Source organism: Acomys minous, assembly GCF_964271855.1.
Source record: "Acomys minous genome assembly, chromosome: 4".
Taxonomy (NCBI): Eukaryota; Metazoa; Chordata; class Mammalia; order Rodentia; family Muridae; genus Acomys; species Acomys minous.
This window is the reverse complement of record NC_140486.1, coordinates 13,255,164-13,274,844: the sequence shown is the minus strand read 5'-3', so window position 1 is coordinate 13,274,844 and position 19,681 is coordinate 13,255,164.

The following is a 19,681-nucleotide window of genomic DNA, read 5'->3' as shown; positions in this document are numbered from 1 at the left end:
AGTGCTGGGATTAAAGGCCTGTGCACTTTAACCACAGGACATTGACAATCTGAGGAGAAAAGATACCAATGGCTTCCAAAAGATGCTGAGAGCAAAACGACAGAGGTAGAGTTGGTGGACTGACCAGAGTGAAATAAGTTTTTGCTTTTCCAGACAGGATTTTTTTGTGTAGTCTTTGATGTCCTGGACTTGCTTTGTAAACCAGGCTAGCCTCGAACTCACAGAGATCCCCCTGCCTCTCCCTCCCGAGTGTTGGGATTAAAGGCTGCACCACCAAGCTCCGTGGGTACTAGATTTCAGCCTTAAGCAAGGCTGGGGGTGGGGTGGGGGTGTGAGTGCGTTCTGTGTGTTACAGAGGGCTGAGGTCAAGAGATGGATCAGTAGGCAGAGAAAGTCGAGAGCAGGACCTCCTTTTAACTAGAAAGTTGTAAGAGAAGAGCTTTCCTTGAAAGCAAGGAATCTGCATTTTCTGAACGGAAGTCTGCACAGTGCTGAAGGATCCATTGCTCATCGATCCATCCTGATGTTCATCCTGGTGAGTCCAGGATTCCAAGGAAAGGGACTTCCTAGCATCTCTTATTTCAGGATCTACAGTTTCCTCTTTTTTTTTTTTTTTTTTTTTTTTTTTTTTGCCCCCAAGACAGGGTTTCCCTGTGTAGCCTTGCCTGTCCTAGAACTCACTCTGTAGACAAGTCTGGTCTTCAAATTACAGAGACCCGCCTGCTTCTGCGTCCCGAGTGCTGGGATAAAGGTGCATACCACCACCACCATACCACGACCTCGCTGTAAGGTTTCATTCTTTTGTTTTTGTTTTTTGTATGTTTGTTTTCAAGACAGGGTTTCTCTGTGTAGCCTTGGCTGTCATGGACTCGATTTGTAGACCAGGCTGGCCTGAGCTCTCTGGAACTCACAGATTCTCCTGCCTCTGCCTCACAAGTGCTGGGATTAAAAGCGTGGGCTACCACGCCCGGCAACGCACAACTTTTATAGGGCCAGTGAGATGACCCAGTAGGTAGGGTGGTGCCTGACCATCTGAATTCTATTCCTGGAACCCGTGAGAAGATGGATGGGGAGAGCCTGCGCCACAAAGTTGCCTTCAGGCTACCTATGCATTATGTATCCCATGACAATGTATTCATGCACAATAAAACAAATAAAGTAAAAAGTTTTAAATGTATGTGGAGCTGGGTGTGGTGGCACATGCCTACAATCCCAGCACTTAGGGAGGCAGAGGCAGGTGGTCTACAAAATGAGTTCAGGACAGCCAAGGCTTCACAGAGACACCTTGTCTCATAAACAAAAGAAAAAGAAGAGAGAGAGAGAGAGAGAGAGAGAGAGAGAGAGAGAGAGAGAGAATGTATAAAGCTTTGGTTTTTTGGTTTTTTTTTTAATCTTTATATTTTATTTTTTTCTGACACGGTGTTTCTTTATGTCACTGTGGCTGTCCTTAACTGACCAGGCTGGCCTTGAACTCACAGCAGTCCACCTGCCTCTGCTTCCCAATTGCTGAGATTAAAGGCACGTGCCACTACGCCTGGCTAAAGCTTTGTTTTGAGACTAGGTCTTGCCTTGTAGCCTAGCCTGGCTTGAAGTGTGTGATCCTTCTATCTACCTCCTGAGCACTAAATGCACACATATACAGACATGCATTTATGTTTAGATTGGAATTCTATCTTCATGCACAGCTAATATCCACAACGTTGTAAAGCCATTCAGAATATGCTTTCTGACCAGTGTGAGATTAAGACAAAAAGAAGGCTGGAAAAATGTCCTCAAATATTTGGGAACAAAGAAACACTTGCTTAATTAGCCTAAGTGGAAGTACTGTGAATGGGAAAATAGTGCAAATATAAAACGTCAAGACTGGAAGGCCGTTGATAACATGTAAAAGAAAAAAATGTATGTTCTACATTTCCATTATAAAAGAAGAAAGGCTGGAAATTAATGATTTTAATTCTTCAGATTCGTTTGGCAGGGAGGCCATATTAAGGCCAGTAAGATGGCTCAGCAGGTCAAAAACGCTCGCGTGAAGCCACTTTGGAAGACTGTCCTCCGATCTCCACACATGCCTGTTCTCACACACATCGCATCCTACACACACTAGCAACACATGAAATTAAAAAATATTAACCCCAGCCGAGCGTGGTGGTGCACGCCTTTAATCCCAGCACTTGGGAGGCAGAGGCAGGCCTGGTCTGCAAAGTGAGTCCAGGACAGCCAAGGCTACACAGAGAAACCCTATCTAGAAAATAAAAATATTAACGCCAAAGAAAGAAGGCAACATTGAAAAGGACAGAAATTGCTAAAATAGAATATAAACATAAGGAAGTTATCAAAACCATACACTGACCTTTGTTGTTGTTATTAGATTTTTTGATTTGTTTTATTTTGTGTGTGTGTGTGTGTGTTTTCAAGACAGGGTTTCTCTGGGTAGCCTTGGCTGTCCGGGACTCACTTTGCAGACCAGGCTGGCCTCGAAATCACAGATATCCACCTGCCTCTGCCTCCTTAAATGCTGGGATTATAGCCTGTGCACTATCACCCCCAGCAGACCTTTGACAAAAGCCATATATATTTGCAGTATTTCTGGCCTCTCTGTTCTGTTGCATGGCTCTCTGGGAAAGTACCAATTAGAAACTACAGACTAACTCACACATCATGACAGCTTTACCATGCTTTAGCATTTGGTAGGCCTAATTCCTGCCCATGGCTCCTATTATCAAAATACTTAGTATTTATCTCCATTTAAGTTTAAGTTGTAGTCCATCACTCTGGCTGGCGCTCTCACTTAAGTCTTGTGTGAACTTCAGCTGGGGCCAAGTTACAGTATTCCTCAATTTGGAAAGGATTAACATCTCATAATGTGGAGTCTTCCTAGCCTTGAAGAGGGTATTGAGCTTTTCTTTAGTATTTAGAAGTTTTCAGAGGGTGGTAGAGGCACACATATTTAATCTCAACACTTGGAAGGCAGAAGCAGGCAGCTCTCCGAGTTCCAGGACAGCCAGAGAAACCCTGTGTAAAAAAAAAAAAAGAAAGAAAAAGAAAAAAAAAAGGTTTCTTTATTCCAATCATATGTAGATTTTGGAATAAACATCTTATTTTTATTGGTTGCTATGGAGAAGTGAGAGCTTTTCTTCTAGCATACTACCATTTCAATCAAACTGCTAACCCCTCCCCCCACCCTTTTCAACATGGACTGCTAAGTATTTGACATGTAATTGAGTCTTGACATATTGCCTAACCCTCTGTGAATCATTCTTGTCAACCACATCCTCTTCAAACCCGAAAAATACAATAGAGCCATGTCTGTAGCATCTCTGACCTGTTCTAGGCAACCTCTGCATCTATTCAAAAAGTCCTGCTGAAGTGCCTGCAGAGCAGCAAATGCCCTAGATGCCTCAAAGCAAAGGGAAGCACGTGAGGCCACAGTTGCCTAAGCACAACTATTCACCGTGAACACCCACACTGTGGCCCGAGCGCTTTGCCGACAACAACATACATCACAGACCTGACTCACCCTGGGAGTGATGGGAAGCGTGTGCTGTGGGAGCCACCCGGGGGCTAACCACTTCCCGAACAGACCAGATCCAGCTGGGAACGGGGGATGCTCCCCGCAAGCCCTATGGCTTTCTTAAAATGGATTTATCATTTTTCCCAACATAAAAGTCATTAACTCATGTTCATCTCCAAACACTGGGATGCAGATGAAGATCGTAAACACGCCCCTGTGGTCCCTACCACCCAGAATGCCCTCTCTTTTCCCAGCAGATAAACCCGGATGCAGATGTTTCCAATGAGGCCTTCTCTATGGAGATGGTTGGAAATGTGGCTGCTCGCCACTCGGGCTTTTTCAGGTTGTTCAGTCTGTGTCCTCCCTGAATAGGCATGTGTTTTCTCACTGTATTCAGCTCTGTGAGTTCCTCGGTCTGCTATGGTTTTGCACTGGGTTGTTCCTAATTTTTCCAATGTAAGATTTAAGTCACTCCTTACATGCAAACATACTGTCCTCACATTTTAAAAAAATTCATTCTTATTTTATGTACATCGGTGTTTTGCCTGCATGAGTGTCTGTGTGAGGGTGTCAGATCATTTGGACTTTGATTAGAGACAGTTGTGAGCTGCCAGGTGGGTGCTGGGAACTGAACCCATGTCTTCTGGAAGAGCAAGGAGCCAATGCTCTTAACTACTGAGCCATCTCTCCAGGCCCTGTCCTCACATTCCTTTTTGTTTGTTTGTTTGCTTGCTTGGTTGTTTTGGTTTTTTGAGACCGGGTTAGCTCTGTGTAGCCTTGGCTGTCCTAGACTCACTTTGTAGACCAGGCTGCCCTCGAACTCACAGCGATCCGCCTGCCTCTGCCTCCTGAGTGTTGGGATCAAAGGCGTGCGCCACCACACCCGGCTTCACATTTCTAATCACAGCACTTGGGAGGCTGAAACAGTAGGGATAACCATGAATTCAAGACCAGCCTGGATTATGTGATGAGTTCCAGGACAGCCTGGGATTTAGAGTAAGACCCTCACTCAAAACAAACCAAAACTGGGGAAGAAATGACCATATAAATAAACAACAAAACTAAAACTCATTTTCCCTCTCTGTAAGGTGTTTCTGTCAGGTAGCTTGTAATAGTGATCATAAACTGATTAATAGATTTGAATTATTTATTTATGTATATTGGGTTTTTGTTGTTGTTGTTGTTGTTGTTTCCCCCAAGACAGGGTTTCTCTGTGTAGCCTTGGCTGTCCTATACATACTTTGTAGACCAGGTTGGCCTTGAACTCACAGAGATGTGCCTGGCTCTGCCTCCTAGAGTGCTAGGACTACAGGTGCACGCCCCTGTACCCAGTGGTGTATTGGTATTTTATCTGCCATATGTCTGTGTGCCTCATAGCCACAGAGGCCAGAAGAGGGCATGGATCCTCTGGAACTGGAGTTACAGATGGTTACAAACTCCCTTGTCCTCTGGAATCGGACACAGGACAGCCAGCCAGTGCTTTTAACTGCTAAGCCACGTCTCCAGCCCCCATGTTTGTAAAACTCATGGTCTACCTTAATTTAATCAACGAGTTAACTATATTTGCACTGAGAGTTGCAAAAGGACTCTCCTCCTTCCTTGTGTGCACATGGATGTAAAACGTGTGCAGCACAAGATGAGGACCTTTTGGTCTTTGGGGGAGTAAAGGAACTTGGCCACAGGAAGAGGCAACGTCTTTGACTCCAAACAAGCTACCAAGGCAGGCCTTTTCTGTGTAGTCCTGGCTGTCCTGGAACTTGCTCTGTAGACCAGGCTGGTCCTGAAATCACAGAGAACTGCCTGCCTCTGTGCTGGGATTAAAGGCACGTGCCACCACACCCAATCAAAGGCTGGTAAGATGGCTCATCTGATAAAAGTGACAGCTGTCAATCGTGACAATCAGAGTCATCCCCAGGACTCACATGATGGAAGGACAGAACCAACTGAGGTAGGTTGACCTCTGACCTCCACAAGCATAACGGCGCATGTGCCAAAGCATATACGTGCCCCCCCACATATACACAGATAAATAAATAAATGTAGTTTTTAAAGATGGTAAAGAAAAACGGAAAAATGACAATCAAGACTTTATCTACACACTGGGCAGTGATGGCACATGCCTTTAATCCCAGCACTAGGGAGACAACAGAGGCAGGAGGATCTCTGTGAGTTTGAGGCCAGACTAGTTTACAAAGCTAGTTCCAGAATAATAAAAGCTACAGAGGAATGTTGTCTTAAAAAAAAAAAATCAAACAACAACAACAACAAAAACCAAAAATCCCCAATAACAACAACAAAAAAACCCCCCAAAGCCCAAAAGTACAAAAAAGGATTTTACTTATAGCCAGCATATGACATTTGTGTTAATGCTTTCAAAAGGAACCACTTCCATGATCTCCCTTGGGTTCTATAACCCCAGCGGCAGGAGCCAGCGGGATGTGCTTTCAGTCACATGTGTGTAGAGTTAGGCTCAGGGAGGGGGTACTGTGTGCTGCGGTTTCTGTGATTTCTGTCTCCTGTCTCTTGTCTACATCCGCCTCTGTGTTCTACAAACTTGTACCTGGCTCAGGAGCCCACTATTACCAAGCCGCATGCCAACCTGGCTTGACCAGGAATATGCATTCTTGGAGCTTAAGGGTAATTGAAATTTTATCCACATAACACACCACACTGGCAGTCACTTAATAGGGAAACTCAATAAATATTAATTAAGGAAGACAGCCACATCGCTTTACAACAGGCCAGGTCCTTTCATGTGTCAAGAACATCCCATGAGAGATTGAGTGCTGGCCTGGAAGGCCATGTGAATACACGAAGGACAAAAAAAAAAATGTCCAGGAGTAGCCAAATCTGGTGACATAGTTGTAACTCTATGTGCTATAAGGTACTTGAAGTTAAGAGACTTGCAAGCCAAGCTGGGCTACATACACAGTGAGACCTTGCCTTAAAGAAAAACTCAGAGCTGGGTATGGTGGTGCACAGCTTTAATCCCAGCACTCAGGGAGGCAGAGGCAGGTGGATCTCTGTGAGTTCAAGGCCAGCCTGGTCAACAAAGTGAGTCCAGGACAGCCAAGGCTACACAAAGAAACCCTGTCTTGAAAAAACGAAATAAAATAAAAATAAAAATAAAAAAAGAAGAAGAAAAACTCCGAGTGTGTTTTCTTGAAAGATGAAGATGCCCACGCACAGCTTCTTCCCTCATTGACTATTTCAAGAAGAGAGAGCACACACACCTTTGTGCAGGGCCTTCCGGAGCTTGTGGCTTTTTAGCTTAATGAGGTTTACTTGCTTCTCCTTCTTCTTCTTCTTCTTCTTCTTCTTCTTCTTCTTCTCCTCCTCCTCCTCCTCCTCCTCCTCCTCCTCCTCCTTCTTTTTTTGGTCTTTCAAGACAGGGTTTCTCTGTGTAGCCTTGACTGTCCTGGACTCTCTTTGTAGATCAGGCTAGCTTCAAACTCACTCACAGCAATTGACCTGCCTCTGCCTCCCGAGTGCTGGGATTAAAGGCATGCGCCACCACCACCCAGCTTTGCTTCTCTTCTTAATCTCTCTCTTTCTCTCAGAACAGTGGAGAACACTAGGAGACAGTTGGTTGGGATCAACCAAGAGTGAGATACCTGGGTTGGTGCAGAAATGGGTAGGAAACCCTTTCCTGACATCATAAAGTTCTGACTTCCTGTGGAGAGCATCCAGAGTGATATGTTTTTCTGGCTTGACAGATAACCACAAAAATTCATTTGGACAGTAGCTCTGAGTACACAGGCTTTTTGTTTGTTTGTTTTTCCGAGACAAGGTTTCTCTGTGTAGCCCTGACTGTCCTGGAACTTGCTTTCTAGACTAGGCTGGCTTCAAACTCACAGAAATCCACTTGCCTCTGCTGGGATTACAGGTGTGAGCCACCACACCTGGCCTGGTGATTGCTGTTCAACAAACCATTTGCTAGGATGAGAGGTTCGGCTTGGGTGGGAGATGGAGCTGGGGTCCCTAACACTGTTCAGGGAGTGTACCTATTTTCTGTTTGCCTCAGTAACTGTTAAGTGCAAAAGTCAGTACCAAGAAACCACTGCTTTGGGAAATCCCAGCCAGGGGATCAGGCCTGGGACTTTTAGAAGAGAGCTCACTTTTGCTTTTAGAGGCCTCTTTTGACACCGAATCCTGGTTTGTCTGTCTTTCTTTCTTTCTTTCTTTCTTTCTTTCTTTCTTTCTTTCTTTCGTTTGTTTTTGTTTTTGATTTTTGAAAGTAGAATATGTTTCTATGGGGTTTATTCTTTTTCCCTTCCCTGGGGTTTATTTTTTATTTTATTAATTTCCCAAACAGGGTTTTTTCAGTGTAGCCTGGAACTCATTCTGTAGACCAGGCTGGCCTCAAACTCAGAGATCCTCCTTCGTCTGCTTCACAAGTGCTAGGATTAAAGGCATGCACCACCACTGCCCGGTGTTTGTATGAATTTGTTTGTTTGTTTGAAATAGGGTTTTTCTGTGTAGCCTTGGCCATTCTGGACTCACTTTGTAGACCAGGCTGGCCTCAAACTCACAGTAACCTGTGTGCCTCTGCCTCCTGAGTGCTAGGATTAAAGGCGTGAGCCACGACACCCAGCCCCATTTTTTTCTTTGAGATTTATTATGCCTGTTCTGCCCGCATGCCAGAAGAGGGCACTACATCTCATTATAGGTGATTGTGAGCCCCCATGTGTCTGCTGGGAATTGAACTCAGGATCTTTGGAAGAACAGACAGTGCTTTTAACTTCTGAGCCATCTCTCTAGCTCCTCTATTTGTCTTTTTATTAAGACAGAGCCTCATGTATCCCAGGGCCTTGAACTCTCAGGTATTGCCAACGCCTCTACATGGGTTTTTGTTATTGTTTTGGTTTGTTGGTTTTTTTGAGACAGGGTTTCTCTGTGTAACAGCCTTGGCTGTCCTGGAACCCACTCTGTAGATTTTGCTGGTCTCAAACTCAGAGATCCGTCTGCTTCTGCCTCCTGAGTGCTGGGATTAAAGGCGTGCGCCACCATAATCTATGAAGCTATTTTTTCTCTGGTTGCTTACCTTGCTGCTAAAGGAGCTCCTTTGCTTGACGGAATGTTTTATTTTATTTTATTTTTTTATTTTTTTGTTTTTTTTGAGACAGGGTCTCTCTGTGTAGCCTTGGTTGTCCTGGACTCGCTTTGTAGACCAGGCTGGCCTCGAACTCACAGCTATCCGCCTGCCTCTGCCTCCCGAGTGCTGGGATTAAAGGCGTGCGCCACCACACCCGGCTTGACGGAATGTTTTAATGTAATAAACAATGTAATAAAGACTAGGAAGAGAAGACTGTGGTTTGACGGGCCCTGCCCTCTGTGTGCTGAGTTTCAGGGCATCTTCTGCCTGCTCTGTGGTGTCGTCCTGTGTTATGCTATGTACCTTCCCATACATGATCTCATTAAATTCCCAGACCACCCTCTGTTAGAGGGGAGGAATGGCCTTGTTTTATGGTTGCAAAATTGAGCTGACATAGCTACTGGGTCCAAAGTTGATCCCTGGTCTTGTATGCTTCAGGCTATCCCTGATATCCCGGTTGTCCGATTTGGTGGCACATTCCACCTCATGGGTCAAATGCTCCTAGGTGCTGTGCAATCAGTCACCGAGGCCCTCTCCTTACTCCACCGCTCCCCCTCAGCTGACACACCCAGTCCTGATGGCCTCCAGGCGAGGCTAGTGGGCTTCAGGCCAGCTCACCTGCTGGCTCACCCACGCATACCCACCCAGTCAGGACCTTGTTCTCTCATTCATGGAAGACTCCTCCCTGAACCTTGTTCCTCCCAGGCCAGCCTCCCGGACCCTACTTTTTGTTGTTGTTTATATGTTTTTTGTTTTTCTTTCTTTCTTTCGTTCGTTCTTTCTTTTTCAAGACAAGGTTTCTCTGTGTAGCCTTGGCTGTCCTGGACTCGCTCTGTAGACCAGGCTGGCCTCGAACTCACAGCGGCCCACATGCCTCTGCCTCCTGAGTGCGGGGATTAAAGGTGTGTGCCACCACGTCTGGCTGAAAGTTGTCCTCTTACCTCCACACTTGAGTCATGGCATATAATCCCCCAAACATGTGCTCACACACGCACAGCCCCCACAGATGAGTGAAACAAGAAGAATTTTGTTAAAAAATAGTTGTCTGTTATCACCTCACTTTCATAGGCAGTGGGGAGCATTAGTTCTTCAAACTAGAAAGGATACTATCTTAGAATAAAAGACACAGACTGCTTCACCAGGGGCCATCTACTCTTTTGCTTAGCACACAATGAATGCTATCCTGAGCTTCTCACAAAGCTGGAGTTCCTGGGACACAGGCCCTGCCTTCATGAAGCTTACAGATGGTGTGGGGGAGTGGCAGATGAGGCAGATAGATCTCTGCAAGTTCAAGGCCAGCCTGGTCTATGTAATAAGTTCCAGGACAGCCAGGGCTACATAATAGATACTTTGTCTTTTGTGTGTGTGTGTGTGTGTGTGTGTGTGTGTGTGTGTGTGTGTGTGTGTGTGTTTTTGGTTTTGGTTTTTCAAGACAGGGTTTCTCTGTGTAGATCTGGCTATCCTGGAACTCTCTTTGTAGACTACTAGGCTGACAGTGATCTGCTTGCCTCTGCCTCCCGAGTGTTGGGATTAAAGGTGTGTGCCACCACACCTGGCTGAGGTTGTCTTAAGAGGACATAGGGGGCTGGAGAGATAGCTCAGAGGTTAAGAGCATTGCCTGCTCTTCCAAAGGTCCTGAGTTCAATTCCCAGCAACCACATGGTGGCTTACAACCATCTATGATGAGATCTGGTGCCCTCTTCTGGCGTACAGGTGTACATGCATTCAAAACACTGTACCTAATAAATAATTTATTAAAAAAAAAAATTAAAAGGACACAGGGACTCACAAAGGCAGCTGCACCTACACTATGAGGATGCGTAGCAAAAGATGGGTGCTCCAATCTCAAAGACTGGTGACACATGGGGAAAGAAAGACAGAATGAGACAGCATGCTCTCCCTACCCCTGTCACTCCTTACTCTCCCCTCAGGTGCCTGGGAGGAGCTTCAGGGCACTAGACTGTAATGGCCAAGGCAGAGAATTTGTCTCTATTCTAAGGGTGGCCAAAGACCCCTTGGGTGGTGACACAGTGACGTCTTTGACAAGCAGGTCCTGTGGGCCGGAAGAGCTATGTAAATCTGAGTAAGGCCAGAAAGAAAGAGAGGAAAGCAGACAGGGGCAGAGGCTCTGTTCTGTACCCTGGGTGTGTCTGCGTTGGCTTGAGAAATGCTTCATAGGTGACAGACCCAGTGTTGTGTGGAGGAGGATGAGGCAGACAGAGATTGTCCTTGGTATCTGGTTCTTATGCCTGGAAAAGCAGCTTCTAGAATCAGGATGGCTTGCTCGCCTGGAACAGAAGAGACAACAGGCCTTTGCAATATCATGTAGGCTGGTGGCTACATGGAACTCAAGTTCAAAGTAAAGGCCAGGGACTCATCCTGACTCCTGTATCTTGCGCTACAATGGTAGCAGGTGCCCAGGACCCGGGAAACCATGCCCTCTAGCCCTCTGAGTTCTTCAAGTATATACCACCAAACATGCATCAACCCTTCGACAATCAATAAAATAAAAACCACGAGTTTAAAGTACCAAATAAAGAGCATCCAGCACGACCTGAACCTAACCATGAATGGTAGAGCTTAGATTGGAGACTGTTCTGTTCTTAGCTGCTCTGCGACCCTTTACAACCCTTTGCAGTTAACGGTGTCTCTGTTTTGTACAGTTCTAATCCTTTACCCTCTGGTCTGCCAAGCCTTGAGGCGGCTCAATAACATAATTTCCTATAACTGAGAAATCCTTTAAAACAATTGTGAATGGGATTGAGGGACAGGCCTCAGAGGATCCTGGGTGCCTCTTCTCTGAAGAGGAGCCCTTCCTGACTTCCTCATACGCTCATCATTACCCATGGAGCTGTTGCCGGGGCGCAGGGAAAGCCTTCTGACTCATAATAATACTAGAAAAAGAACTAAAGCCAAGCTTTAACTTTCTCTTTTTGTAACAGGAAAAGGATTTCCCAGTCATATTTTCAAACTAAAACTCTGGCCTTACCTTTGGACGAGTTGTGAGGGGTCCCCGTAAGACCCCACCCCCAATCCCCAAACCCCACACACAAACAAGATCGCTGTCACCACAGACAGTGGCTTCCTCTTGCATTATCCTATGGCTTGGACAATTACCAATTCATTTCCTAGGCACTGCAAGGTTGGACCAGAAGCTCAGACTTCAGGATCCATGATAATAAGAGAGATTAGCATCTGTATGCCACCTGGTTTACAGACTCTTGGGCTCTCACTGTGGCAGCACCTCTCCAAGGCATCCCTGTGGGGAGCACTTTGTTTTCTGAGTGATGCTCTAGGTCTGGCACACACAGGACATTGTTAATTCGGGGAGTTGGAGGAGGAAGGCAGACAGACAACGGAAACTGCTTCTCCAAAGGCCTCCCAGTAGTTGGCAATGACAGGAAAGTCTGCTTAATTCTAGAATTTGGTCGGGGGACCTTCCTGTCCCTCTGGCTCAGTGGTTCTCAACCTTCCTACTGCTGCAAACCCTCTTTTTTTTTTTTTTTTTTGGCTTTTCCAGACAGGGTTTCTCTGTGTAACCCTGGATGTCCTGGACTTACTTTGTAGACCAGGCTGGCCTCGAAGTCACAGCGATCGACCTGCCTCTGAGCAAACCCTTTAATACAATTCCTCATGTTGTGGTGACCCCTCCCACCACAAAATTATTTTTGTTGTTACTTTAGTTTTTTTTTTTTAAGATTTATTTATTTGTTATTATGTATACAATGCTCTGCTTGGGTGTACACCTGCAGGCCAGAAGAAGGCATCAGATCACATTATAGATGATTGTGAGCCACCATGTGGTTGCTGGGAATTGAACTCAAGACCTCTGGAAGAGCAACCAGAGCTCTTAACCTCTGAGCCATCTCTCCAGCCCCGTTACTTTAGTTTTTGGTTGTGAGCCTAGCCTTGAACAGCTGAGCCTTCTCTCCAGCCATTGCTGTTACCTTATAACTGTAACTTTGCTACTGTTATAAATGGTAAATTCCTGATTTATAGGATATCTGATATGTGACCCTAAAGGGGTTATGACCCACAAGTTGAGAACCACTGCTCTAGGTCCTCTGTGACCACCCTAAAGAATCTGGACTCATCTGGTAAGTTCTACTGTGTGATAGGACCATTAGATATGGCCACCCTGACCCTTTACTGGCTCCTGGCTGCAATTCTCCATTATCAGGCTTTCTCACTCAGATTTTTTTTTAAAGATTTATTTATTTATTTACTTACTTACTTATCATGTACACAGTGTTTTGACCACGTGTACACCTGCACACCAGAAGAAGGACCAAAATTTATTATAGATAGTTGTGAGCCATCATGTGGTTGCTGGGAATTGAACTCAGGACCTTTGGAAGAGTATCTCTCGAGCGTCCCCCACCCATCCCCCTCAGATCTTAACCAGGACCCAATAGGCCGAATTCAGCGCTTAAGCGACTTTTCAATGAGTTTTGCAGCGCAGTGGAAAGATAGAAACGAAGCATAAATTAGAAACTAACAAAGACTAATTGGTAGCCCCATGTGACTAGAGTCTCCATTTGTGTTTGTCTTGAGGCTCTAGTTAGGAACCTGGAGGCTGCATGGACAGTGTTCAGAATAACACCAACGTACGTAGACTAGGGCTCACCTGGGCTGGGCTCCACTCTGACTCCCCCCTCCCCCCATTCTTGCAATGTTGGGGCCCTAACCAAGGGCTTTGCGTGAGCTAGGTGCTGCACTCAACTACAGCCTAGTCTTGGTTTCTTCTTCACTAGGACAGTTGGTACAGTGAGCACTTCTCCCTGCTACTTACTCGGCTCAGCCCACCCAGCCCTCAACTTTTCTTCCTTTGAGAGACCATTTGAGATCCCTCCTATGCTCAATAGGTCTGCTGTTTTCTGTTCTCCAGTCAGGGTCCTTTTGGGGAGGATAAGGCTGGCTTCCCCTTCTCACCCTGCTCCTCCATCGTGCGCTTCCTGAGGATAGCCCATTGACATCTTTCAGAGGTCTAGCCCAGCGCCTGGCACATCAGCTTTGAACTGGGTGTCCGTTAAGTGCATGGAGAATTGTGTGAGTCCAAGCAAAGCTCTCTTTTTCCCTGACTGGGCAGTCTTCCTCCTGAACCTCTGTGCTCACGTCTGTCTTTGTTTGGCCACAGGCCCTGGCTTAGACTTGCACCTGCCTGGTGTCTAAACTGTCTTCTGAATAGGACGGGCTAGTTTCCTTGCTGTCGCTTGCCAGGGTCCTGACGGAGAGGCCTCCACCCTTCCTTGCTGTCCGTGATGTCATCGGCCTGCCTTTAGCAACTAGCAACTACCACACAGAGAGACACGCTATTCACGGCATCACTTCTACATGGGACCTGGCCAGCTTGTCCTTTCCTATGAGACTGTCAGCAGGGATTTTTCAGGAAATGAGAATAGCAGGCAAGGATTAAAACAATTTGCAACTCTGCATTTGTGAATAAGCAACCTGCGCCGTGCTCACGCTCGCATGCTTCCGACTTCAAGAAGTACAAAAGGCTATCTGCCTGGCCTGCTCTCCCACCTCCCCGTCAGCTACCCAGGGCCCTGTTTGTGAGCAGATACATTTCTACATGATTGTATATTTAAATGCCTATTCTCACGCCACTTTTTCTGGATGCTTCTGTCTTCATTGCTACAAGCATCCATTTCACATGTCCTCACCCCAAACTCAGTACCTCACTTGAGTGCTTTGGACAGATACCTGGCAAGACACTCTGGACCAAGCTGACAGCATGCCTGTAGTGCTAGAATATTTGATGAGTCAGGGCTTTTGGCATCTTTATTTGATTGTGAATTAGACGGCGTTTTCATTCACTTAGTTTGTGTTCCTCCCTGAGATAAGGCAAGAAGTGCCGAGCGCCTCACCACGTTTACTCATGCTGTCTTCCTTTCGTAACTTCACTGCCACTTGTCTCTCCGCCAGTTGAGGATGGTTTGGGGCTCACTCACACATTCTTTAGGGGAGTGATTGTGCAAGAAACGTTGATATTTTCCAATTGTTTCTCCTTTTGGCTTTTGCGAGAAAAACTGTCCCTGCCTCACCCTGACCCCGCCCCCGGAGGCACTGTGAGCTTCGGCTCTTCCATTTGGGAACCTCTGAAAAAAATGAGAGAAGAACCAACAGACAGAATCTTTGTCTCCCTAGGGAGGAGGTTTTCTGCTTTTGCTTGTAGTTGTTTTCGACTTGTCTTCTTGTCCTCTCTTTGGCTCACATCAGGCCCTTCTGTGAGCCACCTCTTCTTGACAGGCGCAGAGAAATCACCTTCTGAGGCCACTTCCTGTGCACCCTGCTGCTCTGCACCTAGACCTAGGAGCCTTGGCTGCTCAGAGGCCTCAGGCACAGGCTGATATCTTTTCTCCTGCCACCTAGCCAAAGCCTTGTGAGCACAGGGACTGGTGACTAATAGCCAGGTCCTTACTGTCTCCATCCTTGTCTGTCCTAAGTCTGCTATTTTGGTCTCTGTGACTTGTGGCTGCACCATGATTAGCGTTTGATTACTATCAGCAAAGTGACTAAAAGATGAAAATAGAAGCCACAACAGGAAATAAACAACGGCAAATGAGATACTGTATTCCATATTCTCTGCCAGAAAATGATTAGAATCAAGTTCATTCACAATGGCTTGGACTTCAGCATAGTCAGAAACGGGGTGCTTACGGGTCCCATTTGTGCCTGTGAAGGAAAAGAAAGGCCCTCCCTTTCTAGGCACACCAGCCAGGCAGTGCCCTGCTGCCGGCTTCAGGCTTCTGGCTACTTTCTTGGAAAGGGAAGGAGTAAGAATGCGATGGGGTGGGGCTGGCTGTCAAGAAGGTTGGGATGGTAACAGATTCAGGAGATGCCAAGGAACCATAAAGCGTCAGCCACTGCAGCTACTTGCCCAGCATCCCACCCACTTCTACCTCACGTAGTAAAACGGAGGGGGAAAGCTGTGTAGAGAGGGCAAAATAGAGGTGACGCCTGAATTAAAACACCTACAATTACACTCGATGGGAACATATCTCTGCAAGTATATGCACGTTCCATCCAGACAGGCTGTGACATCAGATTCAACCTCCTGAAAGACCCATTACACCTACTGCCTTGTGTGTACTCAGGCCTTTCATCACAAAGGGCACTAGCACCACTGGCATTTCCAGATTTCTTCAGATTGTCCGTGGTAGCCACAACGCTTAATTAGAAGGATGGCATTTGCTTTCTGTTTATTTAATTCTTCCTGCCACCTCGTAGCCCGGGTTAGCCTTTCTTGTCTACTGAGACACGCGGAACACACAGAGCAAAATTGGGACCCTGCAAGAACACGGTACTGGTCTGGAAAGCCTTGGAAGGTCTCTCAGGGCTGCTTCTCACCTAAGTACAAGCTGTCTACCCAGTGAGTGGCCCAACTCCAACATGGAATCAGTTTTGTTTTTTAGTCTTCCTATGGTGTGTGTGTGTGTGTGTGTGTGTGTGTGAATGTGAATGTGAAAGCAGTGCAGAAGAGACCAGAAGAGGGTGCCCACTTCTCCTGGAGCTGGAGTTATAGGCAGTTATGGGGTGCCTGAAGTAGACACTGGGGGGTTGGAAGGCCATCTCTCCAGCCTCTTCCTGTTCCATTTTAAGGTGACTGTCTCACACATTTCCTAGACCTCTTTTCTGTCTTTTTGGTCTTTTGGTCATTCCTGCCTGTAATGGTGGAGACATCCATCCTCCGTTCCTTCTTTGGTCTTCTCCATTGCTGTCTTCCTCCCAGGTAGCTTTAGACAATTCCAGTAAGCGGCATTTTAGATTTTAGTAAAATGACTATGCTATCCATTAACTTGCTAAGTGCCACTGTTACACCTGTCCTACTGATGGCTTTATACAGTTGGCACTTTGCTATCTTCCCTACACAACACAGGGCTCCCTAGGTAGGAGAGAATCAGGTAACAAACATAGTTGCTGTTTTTTCTTTTTTGGCTTTTCGAGACAGCGTTTCTAGGTGTAGCCTTGGCTGTCCTGGACTTGCTTTGTAGTCCAGGCTGGCCTCGAACTCACAGCGATCTGCCTGCCTTTGCCTTCAGAGTGCTGGGATTAAAGGTATGCGCCTTAAAGGTCTGCGCCACCATTGCCTGGCCTTCTACCTTGTATTTCTACAGTATTGATTTCCACCTTGTGTGTGTTGCTGGGAACTGAACCCAGGGCCTCCATTGAAGTGCCTCCTAGTCCTCTAAATATATATCAAGTATCTATCATGTTAGAAACATTTTAAGTTATTGGATAGAGGTCATTTAATTTTTTTTGGTTTTTCGAGACAGGGTGTCTCTGTATAGCCTCAGCTGTCCTGGATTCACTTTGTTCATCAGGCAGGCCTCAGACTCAAGAGATCTGCCTGCTTCTGCCTCCAGAGCGCTGCGATAAAGGGCGTGCGCCACCACAGCCGGCTGAGAGGTCATTTAAAATTTATCCTTTTCATAACATAATTCCGATGGGGAGAGATAAATATTATATTTCACCTTTTGTAAAAATTCCTTAACCTCCTCCAATGAGTTTCGTTACTGTTCTAATGTCACAATTTCAAGCGACTTTTTCAAAACCCAGTACGTTAGGTTAGATCACAATGCCTACTAGTTACCTCGGTAACATTTAAACACTCTAGTACTATCCTCAGACCGGCACCCAGGACCGTTGATTGACATATCTTTCCTACTTCCAAGCAGTCACCTGCATCGGGGGATAGCTTTCTCTGGAACCTGAGGTCAAGGGATAAACATTCTGACCCTAAGCACCTAGAAAGCCAACAGGCCAAGCCTGGCGCGGAAACAGGGCCGCATGCGAATGATTGCCCTAAGCTGGTCAAGCCCGTCTGCTCGCTGGGTAGCCGTCGCGCGCCGGGTGCTGGAGGTCTTCCGGGCCGGGAGGAAACCTGCCCGCGGCGCGCAGGCGAGCTGCACCCCTCCTCCCTCCAGGATGCTGCTGCCCCTCGCTGCTCGTAGCCTGCCAAATGCATTCCAGAGCTGTGCACAAGACACACTTCTCCAGGCAGTCCTAGAAACCCGAGCCCGGAGCGGGAGAGGGCGGGAGGGAGCGCGGCGGCCGCTGAGGTCACATTCGCGCCGCCTCTCCGCCCTCGGCCGCCCGGCTGTTCCCTCTAGTGTACACTTCCCAGGGCCTCTGTCCTGGCCGGTGTAAATGTCTTTGAAACAGACAGCGCTCTCCTCCCCTTTCCAGGGGATACGCCGCCAGGGCCTTAAAACAAAACGAATGAATGGAGCACCGGGGCAAGCTTCGCTGGTCTAAATCGGGCCACTGACCGGCTCGTTCCGCTCCAAACTCGCCCGCTCCATGCCCTTAGCTCTTCCGATTTCCCCCTGCTCCCTCTGGGTCCTCGCCGACCCCCGGGGGCCGTCTCGGCCTCCCACCTCCCTCCGCCCAAGGGTACCCCTCTGCAGACCTGGGAGAGGGTGGCGGTAACTGGGAGGGGGGGTTGAAATAGCTTTTAGAAACCCGATCTGTTGTTTGCGAAACACAATCGCTTTTTTTTTTTTTTAAAGCGACAGGGTGTCTAGACGGCCACGTGACGAGGCCGGAGCCGGGCGCGCCACTGCGCAGTGGAACCAGCCGAGCGGAGGGACGGGTGGGGGGGGGGGCGGGAAGGAGGCGGCGGCGGCTGGGGGCGGGGGAGGGAGGGGTAAAAGGGGGAGGGAAGGGGGCGGAGGCGGGAGGCCTTGCGGGAGGTGGCGAGCCCCGGGCACACTAGCTTGCTGATCGGCGCACAGAGGATCTTGTCCCCGAGCTGCGCCAGCAGAGCCAGCCGGGCGCCTCGCTCGGTCCTCTCGCCGCGCCGGAGAGAGCTGCCGGAGACGCAGCTAGCCGGCCGGCGCCACGCCGCCGAGCTCTCGGCCCCGGAGTCCCTGAGTGCGGCGCGGCGAGCCCCCAGCGGCGGCAGAAGGACTCGAGCGCCAGGAGAGGGCGGACGGGGGACGAGGAGGCTCCCAGGCGCGACGAGGAGAGTCTCGGAGGAAGAGGCAGCAAGAGGACACCCGGGCCTCCTGCCGCCACAGTCGGGTCGGGGCCAGCAGCTCATGCGGGCAGCCCGGGCGACCACCGGCGACCAGGGAAAGGGCCCCCACACTAGCTAGCCTGCCGCTTGTGCCCTCGGGGGCCAGAACTTGCGACCCGCCGGAGCCCGCCGCCGTGCCGCCCTCCCCCGCGCTGACAGCCCCCCGGGGCGCAGCCGCCGCCGCAGCATCTTCTGCCCCTGCTTCCCCAGCGCCGAGGAAGTCCCCGCCGAGGACCTGGGCCCCCGGGAGCGCAGGAGACCAGAGACTCTAAAACACCCAGACACGGAAGATTGAAGCAGCCTAGCCAGCCCTTTCTATGGATTAAAAGAAATACTATTTTTTTTTCCGGCAGAAGAAAAAAGGAAAGGTAGACCGGCGGGTTCTGCAAGGAAAAAAAAGGGGGGGGGGATGTAACTCGTGGATACATTTTCCCCCACCCTTCCAACATCTTGTTCTACTTTGTAAACATTTTCTCTTTTAAACCCGGGCTCCATCCGGTGGCCCCCAGACCTCCAAGGTGCGAGGAGGTGGTGTGTTTTTTCATTGGGTCTTTGCATATTTGGTTTTGGTGTTTTTGAGAAACCCTCCAGACGTCTCACGAGGGGTGAAGTCTACTCGGCCCCCTCCCTCGAGTCTTCGCGTGCACAGAATTCGAGGAGATCCGGTTACTAAGGATATAGAAGAAAAAATAAATCGTGTGCCTGCTTTTTTTTTTTTTTAATTGCCTGCTTCTCCCCACCCCCAAATTAAGTTGCTTAGCAAGGGGGAAAGAGGCTTTTCCTCCCTTCAGTAGCTCAGCCTAAAGCCTTTCGTTTTTTGCCCCAGAGAATCTTCCATGTAGGAAGCTGAGGCTGGCGAGCCCGACACTCGGGAGCCACTGTAGGGGGGCCTCTTTTGGGGGAGGCGTCGACCGGGGCAGTCTCGGCCGCCCCCGGGAAAGCGGCGGCCGCGTTCCTCTGGGGCACGCCGGGGCCCGAGAGCCGCGCAGGGCGCGGGCCACGCCGGGTGGGGCAGCCAAAGCGCAGGCCCCCGATCCCCGGCGGGCGCCCC